General features: G+C 41.2%; 1 long non-coding RNA gene and 1 pseudogene across 1 annotated transcript; both read right to left on the reverse strand.

Annotated features, from left to right (window-relative positions):
- Positions 1 to 27,220, reverse strand: LOC139074824 (uncharacterized). Its single transcript, XR_011524669.1, has 7 exons — positions 27,173 to 27,220; positions 26,344 to 26,772; positions 25,391 to 25,449; positions 12,368 to 12,505; positions 11,975 to 12,124; positions 4,549 to 4,722; positions 1 to 1,063 (listed from the first exon to the last, which is right to left on the reverse strand). It is a non-coding gene; the product is annotated as an uncharacterized lncRNA (long non-coding RNA).
- On the reverse strand, positions 2,348 to 3,428 carry LOC103562798 (zinc finger protein 248-like; annotated as a pseudogene).
- Positions 27,221 to 27,542: the final 322 nt, after the last annotated feature.

The raw sequence follows: 27,542 nt of genomic DNA on the forward strand, positions 1-27,542 counted from the left end.
TTTTTGAGCCAGATGTCTTTGAGATCCAAGCAAGGTTCATGCACTGCAGTTATCTCTTTAGTCCGTGAACTGAAAAAGTTCCCCCCTTCTCTCTCTCTCTTTAAAATGACACTGACTCTTTGAAGAGACCAGCCAGTTGTTTTGTGGAATGCCCCACATTCCGGACTTGTCTGATGGTTTTCTCCACTGAAGCTTTTCCTCTATCTCCTGTGTTTCCTGTAAACTAAAAGACTAAACATTTGATTAGATTCACATTAAATATTGTGGCAAGAACACGCCACAGTGCCCCGTAAGCACTTCACCCTGCATCTCCTCAAGAGGCACGTGAGGTCACTGCTGTTCGTGCTACCTTTGCTCACGTGGTTACAGTGGGGCTGTCAGTGGTCCCATTGCAAAGCACGCTTTTTCCAGTTTCAGTGAGTAAGATATCTGTGGGCGATACTCTGCAGAGAACTACACAAATACCGTTTCCTTTGCATCCAGTGATCTTAGCATCCGCTGACGATCTTTGCCCAGATGCACTAGGGGTTGCAAATTAGCAACTTTTCAAATTCTGTCATTCCTTCTGTTTATTGGCTGACATCCTTCTAGAACGGACAGCCTTCCCACACCTGGAGATGAACAGCTGCTCCGACTAACGGGGCACAGGGAAAACCTAATACTTTCTCTCTGATTACGGAGTAAGGAGTGTGTCTAAGACGTGCCTCTGAAGGTGGAAATGAGCTTAGCCCCCTTCTCCTTTTGTGTATTGCTGTGGACTCAGCCTTTTGTTTATTCAAATGTTACAGTCATCCTGTTTGACCATCAAATTACCTCAAATTTGGCCTGTGGGAGCTGCATCTAGCTACCTCTGTGACCTATGACACATCCCCATTAATCTTGGACTGCTTCCTTGGTTCTCGACACAGAGGTCCCAGGCTCACCATGGACGCTTCAAGGTCCAGACCCACGGTCAGCTATTTCTCCAAGAAGTCCTGGTTCCTTGTAATAGGCAATGTTGGAGACTGAATTTGCACATCACCATGGGGGCAACATTGCTTCTAGGCCCTCTCAGTGGACAGAGCTGGAAATATAAAAATTTTTTAAAAAATAATGAGCAATATTTTCAATTCATATTTATCATTATAGGGAGTTTTACATACATTCTTTGATTTTCACTGTCTTCTTTTCTCTTAATTTGGTTCTTTCGGCGCCTAGTAACTTTAACAACAGCTTTTTGCTTTATCTACAATACACACAAAATAGCTTCAAAATAACACCAATATTATTAGCAAGAAAATTAATGAGTGATGTTTATAGTTTTTTGCAGATCTTTCTGTCCTTAGACACATCCCATTAAGGATGGACAGTCATAATACCCTGTTCAGAAGTTTCTGGAAAGGATTATTTTCTTTGTGTGGCGAAGTTACCAATTTGATATAAAGTTAAACTGACATCTCTTTTCAATTTCATAATCTACTTTTATTTTTATTTCTGAATATGTAAATCATTTACATTTGCTCAAAAGTCAAAATTTCATAAAAAGGTATAATCAAAGAAGCCTTGTTTCCATCCCTGTCTCCACCGCCCTGTCTACTCCTGCCTCCACAGGTGTTCATTTTTATTAGTTTGTACGTCTAACGCTTGTCTTGCAAAAATAAGCAATGATGTGTGTGTGTGTATACATAGACATATATATATACTTCTTTCCTCTCTTACACAAAAGGTATCATGCTCTATACGGTTTTCTGTATTTTGCTTTTCTCACTTAATATGCTGTGGTACAGTACTTCTGATTTGTCAAACATGTCACTGATGATGTACATTGTACTACCAAAACACAAACACTGGTGGCATCTAGTGTGAGAAATGTCATGATAATTATTAAGCTGTGGGGAGATATTTCCTAGTGACAACTCTTTTGACATCCACTACGTGAATCAGACATACACACACGTGTATGCTGCACACTAACATACGTAAGCCTTGCTCAAGTACACTTCGTGTCTAATGCTGTCCACTTGCTGCTGCAACTTCTGTTTCCAAAGGCTTCACATTCCAACGAGTATCATTAGCATTAGATAGATGGTATGTCACATTTTCAAAACTTGGCACCACACCAGAATCATGACTTCCAGTATTACATTATTTCTAAAGAAAAAAATGTATCCACATTTCCTAAATTGATAGATTCCCCCTCATTCTTTTCTTAGATAATAAAGTTTTCTTTTTTTCTTGAAAGCTTTCGTGCATATAAAACATTTGTATCATTTCACCCCAGTATCAATCACCTGATGTCCAGTAAGTTGTGACTTTGTAAATGCTTTCGTATTTCTGTTGCATTCTTTGCATTTTCACCCTGTGATTTCTCTGAAGCATATCTTTGATTAGTAGGTGGATACTAATATACACAATGTTCTGAGATCTCTCTCCCTGTGAGTTCTCTGATACTTAGTAAGGTATGATACAGAAGGTTTTCCAATATTCATTTCCTTCATGGAGAGCCTGCCAACCCCTACCCTATGTGTGTTTTCTGATACCAACGAAAGACTGAATTTACACAGACGGAAGTCTCCACATTATGACATTCATAAGGTTTCTCCTGTGAGTTCTCTATGGTGTGACAAAATTTGACTTCACACAAGAGGATTATCCACATTTGTTGCAACTTAGGGTCTCTCGTGTGTATTACTTGACGTTTAGCGAGAGTTGACTTCATACAGAAGAATTTCCCACATCTCTTACATTCGTAAGGCTTCTCCCCTGTGTGAGTTCTCTGATGATTAATGAGGTTTGATTTCACATAAAAACTTTTCCCACATTTATTACATTCAAAGGGGTTCTTCTCTGTGTGAGTTCTCTGATGTATAGTGAGGTGTGATTTCATACAGAAGGATTTCTCACATTCATCACATGTATAGGGTTTCTCTTCTGTGTGAGTTCCCTGGTGTATGGTGAAGGCTTACTTACAACAGGAAGACTTCCCGCATTTATTACATTCATGGGGCTTCTCTCCAGTGTGTGTTCTCTGGTGTTCAATGAGGTGTGACTTCTGGCAGAAGGTTTTTCCACATCCCTTACATTCATAAGGTTTCTCCCCTGTGTGTATTCTCTGGTGTTGACTGAAGGCTGACTTCATATAGGAGGAATTCCCACATTCATTACATTTATAGGGTTTCTCTCCTGTATGAGTTCTCTGGTGTACAGTTAGGGTTAACTTATGGTGAAAGGTCTTCTGACATTCATTACATTTATAGGGTTTCTCTTCTGAATGTGTTCTCTGATGATCAGTGAGGTCTGACCTCATAGAAGAGGCTTTCCCATATTCATTACATACACAGAGTTTCCTCCCTGTGTGATTTCTCTGATGGATATTAAGTGACTTCACATAGCGTGACTTCTACATTCATTACATTTAAAGGGTTTCTCTCCAGTGTGACTTCTCCGATGTATAATTAAGGTTGATTTCCCATGGAAGGCTTTCTCACATGCATTACATTCATGTGGTTTCTCCCCTGAGAGTTTTCTGACGTTTAGTGAGGGCTGACTTTTTGTAGAAGGACTTTTCACGTTCATTGCACCTGTAGGGTTTCTCCCCCGTGTGAGTTCTCTGATGTACAATGAGGACTGAATTATAGAGAAGGATTTGCCACACGCATTACATTCATAGGGTTTCAAACCTGTGTGCATTTTCTGATGTTTAGTGAGATTTAACTTCACACAGAAGGTTTTCTCACATTCATTACATTGATAGGGCCTCTCTCCTATCAATTCTCTGATGAATTCTCTGATGGACTTTTAAGGCTGAGCGATGATGAAAAGATTTCTTGCACTCATTACATACATAAATCTTCTTTTCTGACTGTGTTCTCTGCTGATCAGTAAGGGTTGACTTCACAGGGACTTCATGACATTCATTGGGCTTCTCTCCTCTGTGAGTTCTCTGAGGGTCAGTGGGTTGTGATTTCCAGAAGTTTTCCCCACATTTGTTACTTTCTCATGGTGTCTCCCTCATGTGTGTCTTCTGATGTCGAGTGAGGTGGGAATCCTGGTGAAAAAAAGAATCTTTGCAATGACTACATTCAAAGGTTTCTCTCCTATGTAAGTTTTATGAGGTTGAGTGAGGTAGGACTTCTTGCTGAAATTATTCTCATTTTCCTTAGATTCATGGGTTTTCTCCTCCATGTTAACTTTCTGATGTTTAAAGAGGATTGGCTTCCCACACTCGACTTCAAAGTGGTTCCTCCTTGTGTGAGTTTCATGATGGGCTTTGAGTGTTGACCTGTCACTGATATTTCCCCACATTCCTCATAATCACAGGATTTCTCGCCTGTTTGAACCCTCTTAGGTGGAATGACAGCTGCCTTCTTAAGGAAGGTTCTCCACATTCATTATCTTCAAAAGGTGGTCCCAAACTTTGAATTTTCTGTTGCTCAGTAAGGTCCTCATTATGATTCAGGGATTTCCCATCTTGGTTATGTTCATCAGATTTTGTCCCAGTATTAGTATTTTCTTCATTATTATCAAGAAGCCACTTCCCACATGTGTTAATTTCATCAGAGTTCTTACCTGAATGACTTTTATCACTAATAATTGATTCTGAAACATCTTTCAAACTCATTCCACGTTAAGTCATATTGACAGGGTGTTCTTCTGAAAATATTATTTCTCTTTTAGTCAGTGTTTTTTTGTTGATGAGTGAAACTTGCCACAAATGTTCATCTTAGTTTTCCTGGCTTCTGTCTATAGGGTCAAAAATTGAAAAAGTTAAGTATACTCTAAAAATGTTAACACATTTCCTATGTAAGTATAATTTACTGTATCACTGATACTCAATTTTCAGGTCTAAGCTCCCAGGATGAAAGCCCAAGTATATATTTCTCCTTGGCCCAGAAAAAACAAAAATAGAAAACACCTACTATAGTGGAAAAGGGAGAGTAAAACTACAATGAACACACATATATTTGCTATTTTAAAAACATGAACTTCAGGGGCCAGCCTGGTGGCACAGCAGTTAAGTTCACACGTTTTGCTTCTTGGTGGCCCGGGGTCCACCAGCTCGGATCCTGGGTGCAGACATGGCACCGCTTGTCAAGCCATGCTGTGGCAGGTGTCCCACATATAAAGTAGAGGAAGATGGGCATGGATGTGAGCTCAGGGCCAGTCTTCCTCAGCAAAAAGAGGAGGATTGGCAGCAGTTAGCTCAGGGATAATCTTCCTCAAAATAAATAAATAAATAGTCTTTAAAAAAAAAAAAACATGACCTTCAGAATTAAAAAGAGAAAAGGAAACAAACACAAGGCATAGTGAACTGAGGAAAAAGCATGATACAGACAATTGGGTGAGCCCAACAAAAGCCATGACAGGAAGCAGAGTGACAAACATCAGTATACATGGATGTCTGGAAGGAAATATCACAGGAAGTCCTGGGTGTGAGATAAAATGGATTATCGACATCTATATAGATATAGCTCACTATGTATATGCCAATGGACAAAATAAGATTTATATTAGTTTTTCCAGATATCCTTACAAAAATATACAATAAACATTTTTTTAAATATCCGGTCCCAATAACGAGTCACAAGTCTGATACAGATTCTGACACTCAGCTGGCCTCCTTCTCAGCTTTGCTTTTACTAAAAACTCAGGCGTCCTCCAGGAAATGCATCTCTCCACCTACCCTCCCTCCCTGTCTCTCTCACACACGTATTTTTTTCAAATCATCCCTCTTAAACTCCATTTTCTTGAACGTTGAAAGTAATCACTACCTATACTTTTCATTGACGCATTTTGGAAAGCATTAACTTTATCCAGATAGCACTTGATAACACTGAATTTCAAAATCTATCGTACAATTTTGTTTACCTCTCCCAACTACAACCTACGCTTTTAGCAGGTTTTATATATGGTTGGTGGCCCTCAAGCTGTGTGCATCAGAATTACATGGAAATTTTTATTCAAAACACAGGGTATAGATTATCATGGCCCCAGGTTAGTCTATATACGCTATGAATCAGAACCTATAGGAGTGTGATGTAGGCCTATGCACTTAGGAAATGCTTTCTGAATACATAAGCATATCTATCAGTATTAATGGATGAACATAGCTATTATATATTACACATCAAAGTAAGGAAGAGTAAAACAAGAGACCCTTCAGATGGGGACAAAAGCCTTAGGCAACACCAGATGCTCTCAGGTGTGACAGTATATGATGAAGTCTGCATTTCTTGTGGCTTAGCCACTAAGTGAAATGGGCATTCTAAGAAGGGAGAGATTAATGTTGGCTAGAGTAATTAAGAATCACTGCAAACAGAGGTAAAAACCTTAGCTAAAACATAAAATATTTGCACAAGTAAGCACAACAAGCATTAATTATATGGCAAGCATAGTCCTAAGCCCTTTCTTAGGATCTGGACAGACAAACCCCAAGAAGAGGTGATGGGGGGGAGATTTATGAGTAATATTTACGAGGCTGCATCGAATGGAACTTATGAGTTTTTGAGCAACATCAACAAAAAAGAGATGGATGTGGAATTACATGTTAGTGTTAAGAAGAGGTGTCTTAAGTAACAGAGGGCAACCCAAGGTTTATATAAGGCTAGCAACTAGACAAAATGGACGCTTTAGGTTTAAAAACATATACTTACAATTAGGAATGAAATACAGCATCAGAGAATAAAGATCTCGTTTTGAGTGAGGTCACGGGAAGGTAAGAATAAAAGCTACAGAAGACAGTCTTCAAAGCAAAATAAAAAATAAGAGGAACTATGGAGAGATCAGTATTACGGGATTTTCATGGTTGTCAGATATGGGAGAAGAAAATGGCAGAGCGTAATTGAGTGGAAATAAGGACTGTGAGAAGATTTACGATTGGGAAGAAATGATTTTAGGGTTTGTTTTTGCCATACTGACAATGATAGGACTGGAGACCCAGGTAAAGTGGAGAGTAGACTGCGGATGAGTCTGCGAAAGAGGCAGTGGGAATTTTTCAATCGTCGGCTAAAGCGAAAAGCTTAAATCTCAGCAATGGATGAGGCCGTGGGGGAGCATTACAGAGAAGGAACGCTGGAAGACCTACTCTTGATGAATCTTCCCAGAAGAAAGAGTGACCACGTGATCAAAACTGCTTCCCACAGTAAGGTCAATTTTTGCCAAATTTGAAGATATAAAATGCTATTTCACTGTCACGGTTTTTCTTTCTCTGATTACCATAAGTTGCAGATATTCTTATTTATCATTTGTGTTTTTGTTTCCTGTGTCTTCTTTTCACATATGTCTTTTGTCCATTTCTCTGTTGGGTCATCTGACTTTCTCTTATTAAATTGTAGGAGTTCATTATTCAACAAACTTCTCCTGAATGCTAAAATGTGGTTGGCACTATCCTAGACAGTGGAAACAGAGACATGAAAAAAACCCAAAAACTCTGTTCTCATGAAGTTCACATTCTAGTGCGAGGAAGCAGAAATTCAGTAAAATAACTAGTGTAAAATCCCTTATTTCAACTTCTACTGGAAAAAAGCCATGAATGTATTTTAGATATTAAGCCTTTGCTGGTTATATGTATTACTTATAAATAACTCTTCTCACTTTGTGCCATGTCTTTTGAATTTTCTATGGTGCTTTGTGATGAGTGACTGTTCTTAATATAATTAATCTATATTTTTCTTCTATAAACAGTATTTTCATGCTCTTTGGGAAATCCTTTCCTAAGGACTGTACATGCATGATGATACATATATATCAAGATCATACATAGAGTCCCCTATTTCTACAGAGTTATAAACATATCCCACTACACTTTCTTATAAAGGTTTTATATATTTTACTTTTAAATTGGTTTTTGTATAATGGTGAAGGCAGAAATGTTTTTCCCCATATGGATAAATAATTTTCTCAACATCACTTATTGAATTATCTCCTCTTTGGCTGTTCTCTCACATATCTTATTTCCAGATGTGTAGGGCTGGTTCTGGGATCTTGCTTCTGTCCATTTATTTTTACACCAACATTGCACTCTTAATTACTACAGCCATGCAAGGAGCACTGACATTTGAGACGGCAAGCTCCCCAATCTAGTTTTTCTTAGCCTTCAAAAGGACTTTGGTTATTTTGGGACTTTGTTCCTCCACACAAATTTAAAATTCTGTATCTAATAATTCTAAAATTTGAAGTCCTTTATGTTTTAATTCTGCTCTGATATTCAGTCCCCACTGTTAGGCTTAGTTTTCAGTTAAACAAACCAGTACTCAAAAACAGTCTTCTCCTGTATTATATTTTACCATTTCTTGATTGAAGTTAATTTTCTAGTAGATTCTTTAAGAATTCATGAGAACAATATTTCCCTGTGTTCTTGCATATTCAAACTTATTTTATTGCTTTTACTTTGAATGACATTTTGTCTACATGTAAAATTACTGGGATTTACTTTTAGTCTCTAAGGATTTTGTAACTTTCTCCACTGCTTTCAGCACTGAATGCTATTGGGAATGTCTGAGATCGGCTTGATTTTTCCCTCTCTTTTAAAAATGACAATTCAAAGCTCTGAGGATCTAACAGTCAGCACAGTGACTATAGTCAATAACATGGTATTGTATACTTCAAAGCTGTTGAGGGTAGGTCTTAATCATCCCCACCACACACACAAAATCACCCATGTTAACTATGTAAAGTGATGGATGTGTTCATTATCTTGATCTTGGTAATCATTCTACAGTATATATGTACATCAACTCATCACATTGTACACTTTAAATATATACAATTACACTTGTCAATTATTCCTCAATAAAGTTTGAATAAATGACTTAATTCTTTGGTTCGGCAGACCAAAAAGAACCTTTCTTCAAAAATCTGTAACTTCCCTGGGATAGATCATGGTGGCGACCATTTCGAGTTAGTTGTCCATAAGTTACTCTGTCCTTTTCATGTAGATTCCGGTCTTCTTTTATATCAGGACGCTTTTCTTGAAGTACATCTTTAAATATTTCTTCTTCTCAACTAGCATTGGGTTCCTACTTTGGGGACTGAATTGTGTATGTGTGGAATCTCCTTTTTCAGTCTTCCACATACAATCCTCTTTAACTTACGTCCAGTTCGTTTTGCTCACTTTCTCTATTTTTCTCTTACAGGTCCCTTACTCTGTTTTCAGCATCCTTGTGCTCCTTCCAATTTCACACATTGTATTATTAGGATGTTCTTCCTTCCAGTCATTTCTGATCACTGGGTGCTTATGGATAATCTCCTCCTGTGGTCTCTCCGTCTCTTCCATCTCTCACCTAAGTTCTTTCAGCTCCTGTGTGCTTTTGCATCCTAAAGGCAATTGCTTTCTTAAGCTGTAAAATATTCATAGTGAAATACTTGGTCACAATATTTATCTCTTCTATGACAGTATTTTGCAGGTGAATGTTCTTCACTTACTACTTCTTTTTGACTTTTCTTTTTTTCTCTTTCTTTTTTTTCTTATGGAAGTATCTATACATCCTACACTGGTTGCTTAGGACTAAGGACTTTACATTGAATTTAAATAGCTTTTATTTCTCCCAGAAAACCCCTGCACATTTTCACATGCAAAGTCTCTTTTATGCACAAACTGCGACAGAAACCAACACTTCATGCAGCGAAGGCTTATGTGTGTGATTCCACCCTGAACCCCACTCCTCACTTCTCAGAACCAAAGCGGGTAACAAAGACGTTCCTGCCACAATCTTGTTCAGCTCCTTCCTGACATTCTGATGAGGGTCATGCACCTCACCTTGCCTCCTCAGGTCAGCCGCCCTGGAAGTCTCTCTCTGGTTCCAGGTGCACGCACACAGCTTGATTTTGAATTGCTTTCAACAGTTCTTCCACTTATGTCATAGTTTCAAATTTAGCTATTTCTCAGATTTGTAGAAAATAGGTCTGCAACTCATTTCTCAATCTCCTAGTTGGTTTTAGATGATTTACAGGAAGAGAAGGTGAAAATGCTGACTTCCCATTTCCATTTTCAAGCCAGAAATTCCTTCCTTCTTGAAAAGCACCTTTCTTGGCCGCCAGGACATACTCTTTGGGTTTCCTTCTGTCTTACACCCGTGACTTCTAAGCGTGGTAAGGCCCTGGTTTCAGCCTCTTTTCTTATCTCTCGGCATCCACTCCCCCAAGGCGCTGTCATGACCACACACCATCTTTTAACTCATGACTTCCACATTTAACCTGCTCTCCTGTCTTCTTTCCAACTCCAGATTTGTATGTCCAAGTGCCTCATTAGATCTAAACATGAATAATTAATAATCACTGAAGCTTCTAAAAGTAACTTCTTGAAAAAGTTTTTCCCTAACTGTTCCTGCCCAATTTTCCCGTTTCTATAAGCACCTCCCACCGCCATCATCATGTTGCTCAGACTAAACACTGAGGTTGTCCTTGCCTTCTCTCTCTCTCACACTCCATATCCAAGTTAAAGGAAATCCTACTGGCTGTTCTCTCAAAACATGCAGCCGCATTTCATGACCTTGACCAGCTCAGAGTCTAAGCCCCCATCATTTCTCATCTGAGCCACCGCAAACATCTCTTCACTGTCGGGAGCTGAAACCATCAACACCCACACTGCTTACTCGCTACATTAACTTGACTACCATTCCACAGTCTTCGTCACCAGGACTTTGTTACTCCAGGAAACTCTTGCCCAGGAAGCGAAAAGATGCAAATGATTTTACTGTTCATTTCAGAAGCTTCCCCCAAAACCCTTTTAAACAAACTGCTCAGTTTTCCAGTAGATACTTAACTATTCACTCTCCAGGATTCTTCAATCCTTGTCCACAAATCGTAAACTATTAAATCATGATTTTTATCCAATGGTAATCAAACCCCTGCATTAAAAAATATACCTTAAATCATACCCTCAAATCTCATAAATAACCCAACTTTGTTCACTATCCTCCAAGATGCTACTAAGACTGTCAGGCTAAGCAAAACATTCACATCTGCCTTATCGAAGGTGATTCCTGGGGGAGCCAGCATTCCACATTGCCTTTCTGCTTCTACACTGGTCCACCATCTTTGCTGTCTCCAATTTTCTCAGCACAGTAGATGGAGAAATTCTTTTAAAACATATCCTTTTGCAGAAACCCATTCATCACTACCTATTTCACCCAAAATGAAGTCAAAGCCCTTCTGTGTCCTGTAAAACATCACTTGGCCTCTGTCTCCCTCTCTGATGTCACTTCCTACCAGCGTCCCTCTCAGACACTTTCCTGCTTCCCTCCCATACTGGCCTCCCTGCTATTCCGGGAGCACTTCCAACAAACTCCTGCCACAGAACTTGGCCCCAGCTGTTCCATCTGCCTGGAACCCCCTGAATCCACATGACTCAGCTCCTCACTTCATTCAACTATCTGCTTTAATGCTGACCTCATCAACAAGGCATTCTCTGACACCCTCTAAAAGAGCACACCCCACTCTCTATCTCCTGTTAGCCCGCTTTAACTCTCTTCATCATTCTTCTCGCCACTTGACATGTAAATTTCCTTATTTACGTCTATCCCCTCCTGCTAGCTTGTAAGCTCTAAGATCTCAGGGATATTGCTGGGTTCACTGGCGTCTTCCCAACACCAAGAACATGAGTGGCACATAGCAGAATGAAATTAATTAATTAATTAATGCCTGGGGGGAAAATAAAAAGAAAATAGTCCATAAAAATGAAAGGGAAATGACTACTTGAGAAAGAGAAACCAAAAACAGAGGCAAGATGAGGCAGGCAGGGGTTCAACACTGAGTACGAGAATGGTCCACTTCCCTAAAAGTTAGGGAGAAAAGGAAACCATCTGTATTGAAGAGTGATGAACAGAAGGGCCATTCAGCTTACCTGAGGCGTGCTGGCTCGCTGTTCAGTTGCTTCCAGAGGTCTGAGGGACCTAAATAGAATTACTGAGACACAGAGCAAAGGTCCTAACCTCAGCACCAACTCACCTGGGATTTCCACTAGCTTCTTGTTTTTGCCTGCTAATGACGAACTCACCTGGATCACCCTGGTCTGGGAATTCTCCCTCTAATGGTCATGGCTCTTCTCCTTGCTCCAACTTGAAGACCACTTCTGATTTGGTGATGCGATACCTTGTGAGTGAGATACGGGGTGACACTTCTGACAAGCTACTGGACATCAGGGCCCCTGAAGAATGAGGAAGGTACAGCTTCAGGAGTCACACGATAAAGGTGCCCACTGAACCTTTCACTAAGGAGGTGAGAACACACACATTCTTTCTGTGCCCCGTGGGAACAATCATCTTTGACCCATGAGATGTACACACAAATATCATTAAACTCCACCAAAAGCCCATAAATTTTGGCAGCTAAGAAGTAAGAAAAGAAATGCATGCTGTGAGGCATTACACAGGGAACACTCCTCACGTACTGAGACCAAGTGGCTATAGTCCTCCAGCATCACGTCCGGGTACAGAGTCCTCTGCATAAGGGTCAGTTGTAGCCACTCATCCTGCGTGACGTCCACAGTTACATCCTCAAATGACACAGATCCATGACCAGCACATTTCTGCTCATGCCAAAGAGATCAGTATTGGGTGACATGAAAGAGATACATGGGAAATAATTCCTAACATCTTTATTTTGAGAGTTTAGCATAAATATTATATAGGTTCCCTATTCTATGCCTTGTTTTGTGTTTTACTTTGTGGAATAAAGTGATATCATGATAGAAAAACCCAGACAATGCATTAACTTATTACTTGAAACAAAAAATATTAAAGTTCCTACCATGTGTCGGAAACTATCCTAGATTGCCAGGAATATTAAACTAAATCAATCCTTTTTTTGTCTCTGGAAGGAAGTTAAATCCTAGTAAGGAGACAAATGATATTTATAAACATTTATTCTCCAATAAGGTCTTATGAGAGCTATGCCAGAATCAGTTATAATCGGTGTCAAATAACTACGGAAGATATGGTTCTATTTCGTACGGTTGGGTCGGGCCTCACTGAACAGTAGGTCTTCATTAACGTGGCACCATCACACGAGCAAAGTCAAAGAGGCATGAGAAACACACAGCAGCGTAACAGGAGAACGGGGCTTAGGGCTGTGAGAAGATGAAGAGCTGCAAAGTATTCAGGAAAACATTACGGAGTAACTCTGGACTTAGTCCTGTCGTTTAGTGGTCATCAAAATACTTCACCACCACCCTAGCAATAAAGGTTTGGGCACCCCCAATTTATCTATTTTTTCAATAAATAATATATACATCCTGCTAATCCACACAATAATGGCGAGCGCAATTTGTCTCTTTTTCTTCCAATTAAAAGTTAATCATGCCACAACTAGAAGGACCCACCACTAAAAATATACAACTATGTACTGGGGGGATTTGGGGAGAAAAAGCAGAAAAAAAAAGTTAAATGTAGACAACCTATTGCTTTCTTCCCATGGGAGAAGAAAACACTGGAGTACCTGTGCCCGCCACAGGTGTGGGTGTGACTACTGGAGACAACAAGGAGCCATGAGGTCATGCAGCCATCGCCATCACAGCCATCATGGTGACATTAAAAACAAGACAGATCTCAAATCAACAACCTAACTTTACAACTTAAAGAAAGAGAAAAAGAAGAACAAAGTAAACCCAAACTTAGCAGAAGGAAGAAAATAATGAAGATTAGAGCAGAAATAAACAAAATAGAAAATGGAAAAGTAACAGAGAATATGAGACCAAAAGCTGGTTTTTTGAAAAGATGGACAAAATTGACAAACCTTTACCTAGATGGACTAAGAAAAAAAGAGAGGAGACTCAAATTACTAAAATCAGAAATGAAATAAAGACCTTATGACTGATTCTGCTGAAATTAAAAAACAAAATTATGAGAGTACTTGGAACTGTAGGCCAACAAATTGGATAACCAATGGACAAATTCCTAGAAACACAAAACCTTACCACGACTAAATCATGTAACTAACAGACAATCTGAATAGACCTATAATTAATAAGGAGATTGCATAAATAATCAAAAACATCCCAACAAATAAAAGTCCTGGACATGATGGATTCACTGGGTCATTCTACCAAACATTTAAAGATGAGCTAAAACCAATCCTTCTCAAACTTTTCCAAAAATTGAAGAGGAGCAAACACTTCCTAACTCATTCTATGAGGCCAGCATTACCCTGACACCAAAGCCAGAAAAAGACGCCGCAAGAAAACTAGAGACCAATATCCCTAATGAACATTGATGCAAAAATAATCGACAAAATACTAGCAAACCAAATTCAGCAGCATATTAAAAGGATTATACACCACGACCAAGTGGAATGAAGGATGTCAAAATATGAAAATTGAGGGGGCCGGCTCCGTGGCCGAGTGGTTAAGTTCGTGCGCTCCGCTGCGGCGGCCCAGGGTTCGGATCCTGGGCGCGGACATGGCACCGCTTGTCAGGCCACGTTGAGGCGGCGTACCACATATCCCACAACTAGAGGGACGTGCAACTAAGATATGCAACTGTGTATGGGGAAGGGTTGGGGAGATAAAGCAGGAAAAAAAAAAAAAAAAGATTGGCAATAGTTGTTAGCCCAGGTGCCAATCTTTAAAAAAAATATATATATATATATGAAAATTGATCAACATAATACACCACATTAACAGAATAAAGAACAAAAAAAATAAAGATCATCTCAATTGATGCAGAAAAAGCATCTGACAAAATTCAATACCCATTCATGATAAGGACACTCAACAAACTATGAATGGTAGGAAACTACTTCAACATAATAAAAGGCATCTATGAAAAACCCACAGCAAACATCATACTCAATGGTGAAGACTGAAGACTTCTCCTCTAAGATCAAGCACAGGACAAGGATGCCCACTTTTGCCACTTCTATTCAGCACAGAATTGGAAGTCCCAGCCAGAGCAATATGCAAGAAAAAATTTTTAAAACATTCAAATTGGAAAGCAAGGAGTAAAATTATATCTGTTCACAAATGATATGATCTTATATGCAGAAAACCCTAGAGAGTCCACAAAAAAACTGTCAGAGCTAATAAATGAATTCAGCAGAGTAGCAGGATAAAAAATCTACATACAAAAAAACCGTTGCATTTCTATACACTAACAATTAATTTGAAAAGGAAATTAAAAAACAATCCCATTTACAATAGCATCAAAAAGAATAAAATACTGGCCAGCCTGGTGGCATAGTGGTTAAGTTCACACACGCTGCTTTGGCGGCCCAGAGTTCATGGGTTTAGGTCCCGGGTGCAGACCTACACACCACTCACCAAGCCATGCCGTAGCAGCGTCCCACATACAAAATAGAGGAAGATGGGCACAGATGTTACTCAGAAACAATATTCCTCAAGAAAAAAGAGGAAGATTGGCAACAGATGTTAGCTCAGGGCCAATCTTCTTCACCAAAAATAAATAAATAAACCATCTTATTAAAAAAAAGGAATAAAATACTTAATAATTAACAAAGGAAATGAAAGACTTGTACAATAAAAACTACAAAACATTGCAGAAAGAAATTAAAGACATGACTAATTGGGAACCCCATGTTCATGGATTGGAAGGCCTAACATTGCAGAGATGCCAGTACCACCCAGAGAAATCTACAGATCCAATGCAATCCCTATCAAAATCCTGAAGACGATTTTTACAGAAATAAGGAAAAGCCATCCGAAAGTGCATATGGAATCTCAAAGGACCCCAAACACCCAAAACAACCTTGAAAAAGCAGAACAGAGCTGGAGGACTCACACTTCCTGATTAGGAAACTTATTACAAAGCTACAGTAATCAAAACAGTGTGGCACGGGCATAAAGACAGACACACAGACCAATGGAACACAACAGAGCGCCCAGAAATAAACCCTCACATATATGGTAAAACGATTTTTGACAAGAGTGCCAAGACCATTCAACGGGGAAAGGACAGTCTTCTCAACAAACAGGGCTGGGCACATGGATCTCCACAGGCAGAAGAATGAAGCTGGACCCTTACTTAACACCATACGCAGAAATTCACTCAAAATGGAGCAAAGACCTAAATGTAAGACTTAGAACTACAAAGCTCTTAGAAAAAAACATAGGGCAAAAGCTTTGTGCTACTGGATCTGGCTGATTTCTTGGATGTGACATCAAAGGCACAGGCAACAAAAGAAAAAATAGACAAATTGGACTTCCTGAAAATTAAAAATTTTGTACATCAAAAGACACTATCAACAGAGTGAAATGCAACCCACAAAATGGGAGAAAATACTTGCAAATCATACATCTGATAAGGGATTAATATCCAGAACATATAGAGAACTCCTAAAACTACACAACAACAAAAAGAAGCCCCAAACATCCAACTGGAAAATGGGCAGGGCCGACCCAGTGGCGCAGCCGTTAGGTTCACACATTCTGCTTCTTGGCGGCCCAGGGTTCGCCGGTTCGGATCCCAGGTGCGGACATGGCACCACTTGGCAAGCCATGCTGTGGTAGGCGTCCCACATATAAAGTAGAGGAAGATGGGCACGGATGTTAGCTCAGGGCCAGTCTTCCTCAGCAAAAAGAGGATTGGCAGTAGTTAGCTCAGGGCTAATCTTCCTCAAAAAAAAAAAAAAAGACAAAAGAAAAATGGGCAAAGGGGGCTGACCCCATGGCCGAGTGGTTAAGTTCACGTGCTCCGCTTTGGTGGCCCAGGGTTTGCTGGTTCGGATCCTGAGCACAGACATGGCATTGCTCATCAAACCATGCTGTGGCAGCATCCCACATAGAAGAACTAGAATGACGTATACAACTATGTACTAGGGCTTTGGGGAGGAAAAAAAAAGGAGGAAGATGGCAACAGGTATTAGCTCAGGGCCAATCTTCCTTACCAAAAAAAAAGGGGGGGAATACTTAAAAAAAAATGGGCAAAGGACTTGAAGAGACATTTCTCCAAAGAAGATATACAAATGGCCAATAAGCACATGAAAAGATGCTTGACATCACTGATCATTAGGCAAATGCAACTTAAAACTACAATGAGATACCACCCCACACACATTATGATGGCTACTATAAAAACACACACACACACACACACACACACACACACACACACACACAAAATAACATAGTGTTGGTGGGGATGTGGAGAAACTGGAATCCTTGTGCACTGTTGGTGGGGATGTGAAATGGGACAGCCACTATGGAAAAGAGTGTGGTAGTTCCTCAAAAAATTAAAAACAGGGGGCTGGCCCCGTGGCCGAGGGGTCAAGTTCACACACTCCACTTCGGCAGCCAGGGTTTTGCCAGTTTAGATCCTGGGCACAGACATGGCACCATTCATCAAGCCATGCTGAGGTGGCATCCCACATAGCACAACTAGAAGGACCTACAACTAGAATATACAACTATGTACTGGGGGGCTTTGGGGAAAAAGGAAAAAAAAGGAAGATCGGCAATAGATGTTAGCTCAGGTGCCAATCTTAAAAAAATAAATAAATAAAAACAGAATTACCATATGACCCAGCAATTCCACTTCTGGGTATATACCCAAAAAACCCCTGAAAGCAGGGTCTCAGAGAAGTATCTGAACATCCATGTTTATAGCAGCATTATTCACAATAGCTAAAATGTGCAATCAACCCAAATGTTCATCAAGAGATGAATGGATAAGCAAAATGTGATATATACATAAATAGAATATTACTCAGCCATAAAAAGGAAGGAAATTCTCACATATGCTACAAAAATGGATGAACCTTGAGGATATTATGCTAAGTGAAATAAGCCAGTCACAAAAGGACAAATACTGTATGATATCACTCATATGAGGTACTTGGAATAGTCAAAATTATAGTGACAAAGAATAGAATGGTGGTCGCCAGGGACCAGGGGGAGGGAAGAATAGGAAGTCATTGTTTAATTGGTACAGAGTTTCAGTTTTACAAGATTAAGAGAGTTAGGAGAAGGGATGATGGTCATGGTTACACGACACTATGATTATATTTATTTAATACCACTGAACTACACATTTAAAAACGGTTAAAGTGATAAATTTTATATGTGTATTTTACCACAATTTTAAAAAATTGGGAAAAAAATAAGAGTAAAACTCCTCCCCCAAAATGTTCATGGATGGAGAAAGATACACCATGCTAACACTGATCAAAAGAAAACAGGAGTAGCTGTATTATTGTCAGACAGAGCGGACTTCCAAGTAAGGAAAGTTATCAAGGCTAAAGAGAGGCATTCATGCTGACAAAGAGGTCAATTGTCCAAGAAAGATAAAAATCCTTAACATTCACGTGCCCAACAACAAAGTGTCAAATACGTCAGGCAAAAACTGGTAGAACTACAAAGAGAAATAGATAATCCACTGTCATAGGTGGAGACTTCAACACCCCCTATCAGAAATGGACAGATCCAGCAGGCAGACAATCAGTGAAGACACAGTTGAACTCAACATCACCATCAATCAACTGGATCTAACTGATATCTATTGACAACTTCAACCAACAAAAGTAGAATACACATTTTTCTCGAGTTCACATGGAACATTCACCAAGATGGACCACATTCGGGGCCATAACACACACCTTAATAAATTTAAAAGAATAGAAATCATTCCATGTCTGTTCTCAGGCCAAAATAGAATTAAACTATAAATCAATAACAAAGATAATTGGAAAACTCCAAAATATACTAAAATTAAACAACACACTTCTAAATAACACATGGGTGAAAGAAGAAATCTCAAGAGAAATTTAAAAATATTTTTAGCTAAATGAAAATTAAAACACAATTTATCAAAAGCGTGTGGGATGCAGTGAAAGCAGTGCTTAGAGAGAAATGTATAGCATTGAATGCATATATTAGAAAAGAAGAGGGGGCTGGCCCTGTGGCTGAGTGGTTAAGTTCGAGAGCTCTGCTACAGTAGCCCAGGGTTTCGCTGATTCGGATCCTGGGCACAGACATGGCACCGCTCATCAGGCCACATTGAGGCGGCGTCCCACGTACCACAACTAGAAGGACCCACAACTAAAAAATATACAACTATATACTGGGGGGATTTGGGGATAAAAAGCAGAAAGAAAAAAAAAAGATTGGCAACAGTTGTTAGCTCAGGTGCCAATCTTAAAAAAAAAAAAGAAAAGAAGTAAGATCTAAATTCAATCAGCTAAGATTCCACCTTAGGACAAGAAAAAAAAGAACAAATTAGTAAAAAGCAAGCAGAAGAAATAATAAAAATTAGAGTAGAAATCAACGAAATTGAAAACAGGAAATTAATAAAGAAAGTCAATGAAACCAAAAGCTGATTCTTTGAAAAGATCAATAAAATCAATAAGCCTCGAGCCAGGCTAACTAAGAAAAAAAGAGAGGACACAATTACTAATATCAGAAATGAAAGATGGATATCACTACAGATACCATGGACGTTAAAAGAACAATAACGAATACAGTGAATAACTCTACGCCCACAAATTTCATAACCTAGATGAAGTGGACCAATTTGTTCAAATACAATCTGCTGAACTCACACAAGAACAAATACACAATCTAAATAAGTCTATATCTATGAAAGAAATTGAGTCAATAATTAATAACCTTCCAAAACAGAAAACACCAGGCCCAAATGGGTTCACTGTTAAATTCTACCAAACATTTAAGAAAGACATTGTACTAATTCTCTATAATCTCTTTCAGAAGACAGAAACAGAAGGAATAGTTTCTATCTCATTCTATGAGGCCTAATACCAAAACAAGACAAAGATATTACCAGAAAAGAAAACTACAGGCCAATATGTCTCATGAACATCAATGCAAAAATCCTCAACAAAATATAAGCAAATTGAATTCAATAATGTATAAAAAGAATCATACACCACAACCAAGTGGGATTTACCCCAGGTATGCAAGGCTGGTTCAACATTTGAAAATCAATTAATGTAATCAATCACATTAACAGCTAAAGAAGAAAAATCACATGATCCTATTAATAGATGCAGAAAAGGTACTTGACAAATGATAAAAAAAAACTCTCAGTAAACTAGAAATACAGAGGAACTTTCTCAACTTGATAAAGAATATCTATAAAACACCTACAGCTAACATTATACTTAATAGTGAGAAACTAGAACTTTATCACTAAAAATAGGAATAAGGTCCCCTCTCACCGCTCCTTTTCAACATTGTACTGGAAGTCATAGCTGATGCAATAAGACAAGAAAAGGAAATAAAAGGTATACTGATCGGGAAGAAAGAAATAAAAGTGCCTTTGTTCGCAGATGACGATTATCTACGCAGAAAATCTGAAAGAATCAACAAAAAAAGCCTGAAAACTATTAAGCAATTAAAACAAGTTTGCAAGGATACAAGGTTAATATACAAAAGCCAATCTTTTCCCTATATACCAGCAATGAACAAGTGGAATTTGAAATTAAAAACACAGTACCAGTTACATTCACACACCAAGAAATGAAATACTTAGGTATAAATCTAACAAAATATGTACAAGATATAAATGAGGAAAACTATAAATGCCTGATGAAAGAAATTAAAGAAGAACTAAATAAATGGAGAGAGAGACCATGTTTGTAGATAGGAAGACTCCTTATCATCAAGACGTCAGTTCTTCTCAACTTGATTTATAGATTCAATGTAATCCCAATCAAAATCCCAGCAAGTCATTGAGTGAATATCAATGAGCTAATTCTAAAGTTTATATACAGAGGCAAATGAGTCAGAATAGTCCACACAATATTGAAAAGGAACAAAGTTGGAGAACTGATATTCCCTGACTTCAAGACTTATTCTAAAGCGACAGTCATCAAGCTGGCGTGGTATTGGCAAAAGAACAGACAAATAGATCAATGGAACAGAATAGAGAGCCCAGAAAAAGAACCACATAAATACAGTCATCTGATCTTTGACAAAGGAGCAAAGGCAATACAATGGAGCAAAGAAAGTCTTCTCAAAAAGTGGTGCTGGGAAACTAGACATCCACATGCAAAAAAAAATTAATCTAGACACAGACCTTTGACTCAAAACCTAATTAACTCAAAATGGATCACAGACCTAAATGTAAAACACAGAACTATAAAACTATAAGATAACATTGGGGCCGGCCTGGTGGTGCAGCAGTTAAGTTCTCACGTTTCACTTCTCGCAGCCTGGGGTTCGCCGGTTCGGATCCCGGGTGTGGACATGGCACTGCTTGGCAAGCTATGCTGTGGCAGGCGTCCCACATATAAAGTAGAGGAAGATGGGCACGGATGTGAGCTCAGGGCCAGTCTTCCTAAGCAAAAAGAGGAGGATTGGCAGCAGATGTTAGCTCAGGGCTAATCTTCCTCAAAAAAAAAACCAAAAGACAAAAAACTATAAGATAACACAAGAGAAAATCTAGATGACTTTGGGTTTGGCAATGACTTTTTAGACACAACACCAAAGGTATGATTCATGAAAGAAAGAACTGATAAGCTGGACTTCATTAAAATTAAAAAATTCTGCTCTATGAAAGACACTGTCAAGAGAATGAAAAGACAAGCCACAGACTGGGAGAAAATATTTGCCATAGACATATCTGAAAAAGACTGTTATCTAAAATATACAAAGAACTCTTAAAATTCAACAATAAGAAAACCAACAACCTAAGGCCTTAAGGGACATTTCACCAAAGAAGATATAGGGATGGCAAATAAGCATATGAAAAGATGCTCCACACTACATGCCATCAGGGAAATGCAAATTAAAATGAGATCCCACTGGGGCTGGCCCCATGGCCGAGTGGTTAAGTTCGCACGCTCCGCTGCAGGCGGCCCAGTGTTTCATTGGTTCGAATCCTGGGTGCAGACATGGCACTGCTCATCAAACCACGCTGAGGCAGCGTCCCACACGCCACAACTAGAAGGACCCATAACGAAGAATATACAACTATGTCTTGGGGGGCTTTGGGGAGAAAAAAGGAAAAAATAAAATCTTTAAAAAAAAATGAGATCCCACTATACATCTATTAGAATGCCCAAAGTCCAGAACACTGACAACACCAAATGCTGGCCAAAACATGGAGCAAGACGAACTCTCATGCACTGCTTTGGAAGACAGCTTGATGGTTTCTTACAAAACTAAACATACTCTTACCAAACGATCCAGCAATCATGTTCCTTGGAGTTAAAAACCTATGTCCACACAAAAACCTGCACACAGAGGTTTCCAGTAGCTTTATTCCCAACTGCCCAAACTTGGAAGTTACCAAGATGTCCTTCAGTAGGTGGAGAGATAAATAAACTGGGGTCCATCCAGACAGTGGAATATTATTCAGTGCTAAAATGAAATGAGCTACCACGCCATGAAAAGACATGGAGGAATCTTAAATGCATACTACTAAGAGAAAAAAAAGCCAATCTGAAAAGGCTACGTACTATATGATTCCAACCATATGACATTCTCGAAAGGCAAAATCATGGAGACAATAGAATATCAGTGGTTGCCAGGCAGGAGGGGGATGGGAGGGATGAATGGGTGAGCACAGAGGACTTTTAGCATAGTGAAAATATACGATACTATAATGGTGATATGATACCATATTTGTCCAGACCCACAGAATGTATACCACCAAGAGTGAACCCTACTGTAAACTTCGGGCTTTGGGCGATTACGATGTGCCAATATAGGTTCGTCACTGGTAACACAAATGTACCACTCTGGTGGGGGATGTGTGCGGGCAGGCGCTACATGGGGAATCTCTGTACCTTCCACTCAATCTTGCTGTGAACCTAAAACTGCTCTAAAAAAAATAAATAAATTCTTAAAAAAGCAACAACAACAAAAGTCCACCTTGCATGACCCAAGTCAGAGTTCGGAGAAGGCAAAGGAGGCCCCAGTTGTCCCAGATGGCCCTGCGCTGTGTTCAGGTAGGATGGTTATCCACTTTGGGTCCCAAATTAGATCAAACCTACCATTTGTCTCGTCAGCCACAAATACACGATGAGCACCTCCTGGGAGTGAGAGGCAGCGTGAGGAACTGAAAGAATAAAGATGAACATGGCGTACATCTGGATTTTGAAGGGCCAATGATCTGACTGTCAACCCAGACACAAACAGGTAATTTCCACAAAGTGGACAAAGTGCAGTGACAGGGACAGCACGGGGTACTGTGGGAGCGTAGAGGAAAAGGGCAATTAATCAGAGGAGGGCAAAGAAAGAGGAGAAGGGCTTCCTGGATGAGCTACCCCGCAAGTTAACCCCTGAGAAGACAGAAAAGGAAATAGAGCCGGGGTGCAAAGTCAGTCCATCTGACCAGAACATGAGTGAAATGCCCACACAGGCAGCAACAAGGTGTCTTAAGGAAATGACGTCAGGTTTGGGATCACGGAAGAATAATGCTGCATACTGACTTTTTAAATGTCACCTTCTCCACTGACCTGTGAACTCCATCAAAAAGGGAGTAGGTCTCCACATCGTTCAGAGCTGAGTCTGTGGCACACAGTTCAGCACCTGGCACACTGAACACATGCCCAGTAAACCACTATTGAATAAAAGGTAAAGACTATTAGAATAAAAAAATTTTTAATAAAACAAAGAGAAACCGGAAGTGGCCATGTTCTCAACAGCCTTAACTTCACACTTTGTCCCTATGGGTGGCTGGAGGCTACTCAAGTGGTTTCTATATTGAAGTGGCATCATCTGAATAGCATTTAAGATTAATTACTCAGGACGAGGACAGATTCCACCTGGGGGAGAAAGAAGCAAGAAGCTGTTGCAACAGCCCAGGGGAGAGAAAATGAAGCTCTGATAAGGGGAGAAGGGATTAAGCAGAAAGAACAGGTTTAAGAAATTTGACATCTTAAGAGTAGTAAACTGAGAGGCCACACAGGATGAGGTGCGGGAGGGGACATCTAGGATGAATCCCATTTTGGTGGTTTCATTAAGCGCTTGGTGTGGGCCTTCACCCAATAGGAAACAGAGGGGCCAGAATAGATGGGAGACGGGGGGACACTGCAAATAACTTTAATTTTGAAAACTGAGGTGCCCCTAGCATCTGCACAGAGAACGATGATTCATGAAGGAAGAGCCCAGGCTAGAAAGACACTTGGTATTACCACCACAGAGGGTGTGAAATACTTAGGTAGGACTGGCAGAGTAACAGGATGAGGGAGCTAAGGATAGAAATTTGAGGATAAGCCAGGAGAACGGGCAGAAGACGAGAAAGATGCCATGAGGGAGACAAAGAAATCAGAGTAGGAATAAAGCCAGAAGGATGATGTCACAGAACACCAGAGAAAGAGGTGTTTTTAGGAGAAGGGGAAAGTGGGTTAACTGCCACACACAGCAGAATGTTCTGGCAAGGGAAGGTCTGGAAAATATCTATTGGATCCTACTGTAAGGACATTACCACTGAGCTTTATCAGGACATACTTAGGCAGGTGGTGGGGAAGAAGCGAGAATGCATACATGGATTAAAATATCAATGGATAAACAGATATCTGTACCCGAATGCTCATAGCAGCACTATGATAACAGCCAGAAGGTGGAAACAACCCCAAGTGTCCATCAACGGATGAACGGATAAACAAAATGTGGTCCATACACACAATGAAATATTATTCAGCCATTAAAAGGAATGACGTTCTGATAAATGCTACAACATGGATGAACCCTGAAAACGATATATTAAGTGAAAAAAGCCAGAGACAAAAGGACAAAGATTGTATGAATCCACTTCATCTGGGTGACGAAAAAGTTTTGGACACAGATAGTGGCGATGGTTGCACAACATGGGGAATGTAATTAATGCCACCGAATTGTACATTTAAAAGCAGTTACAATGGCAGATTTTGTTATCTCACCACAATTTAAAAAAAAAGATGAATGGAGAGTGCAGAAACATTTGCCAAAGACTATGAGTTTGAACTCTTTCCTGTCCAACCCGTGCGGTTTAAGAGGTTATTTTAAGGACTTGCAGTCCATTTCTTTCATTCCTCCAGACAGTCTTAGGTTTGTCTCTAGATCAAAGCGGACGTTCAGAAAACTCTCTACAGAATCCACGATGCTTTGGTCCCTCATAAAACCTCACTGAGTTCTGCCCTCCGCTTCCAGCAAAGAACAATTACAGGCAACAGGGGGTCACTACAAGGTTCTTCCCCACCTGAAGACCTTCACAGACATTTTTTCCAGACTCTGGTGCCAGGAAGTCTTTCTGTCCCAGGAATACTGGCCGGGTTCTCTCTCTGGTCAGCGAAAACCCGGTGTGGAGCAAGAAGATCAAAGACAAATGTGCTGCTCACCTGTGATGACTGTGGGATCCGTGGACCTACACAGAGGACAGCCACCTCTGCCTGCTAGCCAGGTGCCACCCACTCACTAATTCCGGAAGGAGCTTTCTATCTATTTCCATTTTTGCATCATATAAAAGCCATGAAACCCCCTGGAAAACGAAATAGGGAATAAAGAAAAGAAACAACTCACTTGGGATTTGTTCATTTTCTATTGTTCTTGGAAGAGCATCAAAACTTGGAAAGGCACACCTGGAAGAGGAGGAAAGAGGGATGGAATAATGAGAGCGGGCTAGCCCTGCAGCTCAATTCTATTCCCAAAAACTTCTACACATTTTTGATCCTGGAGAAGGAGAGAAAGGTGCCATCAGCCCTTTGTGACCCCTTAAACCTGCCATGTTCCCTACTGCTTTAACTATTTATGTCCCCCTTGCACTAACACAGAAACATTAAAACAGAATTCTTAAGCAAATAATAGCATCTCAAAATATGAAATACGATGCCTTCATTAAAACTGAGGTTACAGGGGGAAAAAGCTCTACAGGCTATTTTGTGTATCTGTTTTACTACCAATAATGGTAACCCCTTGAGGGTTACCATACTCCCTATGAGGAGTCCAAGAATCCTCATAAAGCTTTGGGAAAAGAGAGAGGTTCCTTAAACACAGATCTTTTAAAAAACTTTTTTCTAATCGGATTCTCAAAAAGATCTTTCGCAGGAAACATGCTTCAGTGCAACTGTGTGGACAGCACCAAGCCAGGAGTGGGAGACTCTGACTTCTTCCCGTCGCCTCTTATTGATCCTAGACAAGTCATTTGCCCTTCCAGGTTCTTCTTCCCCTTCTGTCAAAGGAGACAAAAACAGATAACCCTGGCAAACCCTCTCGAACCACTGCTCTTGACCCCTTCCGATCAGGAAAGACAGACGAGCACATCTCCAGATTCCGGACATGGTCAGAAAGCTGCCCAGCTTCTGGAAAGAATTAATGGAGGGAAGGTGCCATCTGGGCGTGGCGATTGAAGATAAGAGCTTCCCAGCTGTGGAATCCCCCAGCACCCCGCCAACGCGGTGACATTGCTCCAGCAGTCTGTCCCTTGCCACCACTCTCAGCCCCAGCTCCCTTCTCTCTTCTGCAAAGAGACTCACGGCTTCTAAACGTGAAATCACTCAAGCCTTGACCCCTCTGGGCGAAATGCTCCTTTCCTGGGTTTCTTCTGCCTCTCTTCTGCAGCTCTCATGGGTGTCGGGTCAGAGGCGGGGGGCGGAGGGGTCCTTCCCAGTGAGATTCCTGTTCCTGAAGCTCCTCCTTCTTGCCTCAGTAGAGTTGCTCTGTTCCAGCGGAGCCCAAGGGGCAAATTCACTTTAGCTGGAGCCTTCTTCACCAGGGGCCCCAGATCTGCCTAAGAGCACACAGAACCCTCAGGCCGCACTTCCACAAACGCAGAGCCCGAGGCTGAGGACACAGGCGGGCTGGCCACAGCGGAGCGCCCCGAGCCCTCGGACAGCGCGGATGCGGGGCGTCTCCATCCCGGCCGGAGGCTCCCCCGGACAGCGAGCGCCGGGCGGGCGGGGGTCCTACGAGACAGAGGGAAACTTAAGGACCCCCGGATTCAAAGCGCGCCGGGGAGCCGCGGGCACGCACATTTCAGGGACGTCTCAAGGATCCTAGGAGCGCGCGCCACGCCGAGTCCGCGGAGGGAGCCAGGCCGGCTCGGACCCGACACCAGGCCTCGGGTCTCCGCCCTCGGCGGTCACGGGGATGCAGCCCCCACGGCCAGCGTGACCTCTCCAAGTCCCGCACCTGCTGCGCGCTCGCTCGGCCCCCGGGGCGCCCCGATTCGGGTGGACACGGCCCCGGCGGTGGTGCCCGGCCTCGCGGGAGCGCGCCCCGAGCGGGCCGGGTCTGCGGCCGCCGCCGCGCTGACCACTGCCCCGAAGGGCCCCACGCGCCACCGCGCCGGGGCAGGCCCCAGACCTGCAGGATGCGCCGCCGAGGAGAGACCCGCGCCTGCGCACAGAGCCCGACGCCGGCCGGCCGCGCGCACCGCAGGCCCGCGGGAGGCTCCGCCCACGTGCGGGGAGGGGCCCGCGCGGGGCCCGCCCCACCCCGCCAGCTCCTCCATCACCCCCGCCTCTCCACACCCCCGTCACCGTCCCCTCCCCACATCACCCCGCCCCAGCCGAGCTCTCCCACCCGGAGATGAGGGCCTCCTCGAAGCCACGAAGCAAGGGAGAGATTCAGGAATACAGATGCAAATCTAAGCAAATTAGCCCAAGCAATTTTTAAAAATGTGAATGAAAAAGAAATAAAGGAGGGGGCAAGAAAATTTAAGATGCAATACACG

This window comes from Equus przewalskii, chromosome 12 (assembly GCF_037783145.1).
Source record: "Equus przewalskii isolate Varuska chromosome 12, EquPr2, whole genome shotgun sequence".
NCBI lineage: Eukaryota > Metazoa > Chordata > Mammalia > Perissodactyla > Equidae > Equus > Equus przewalskii.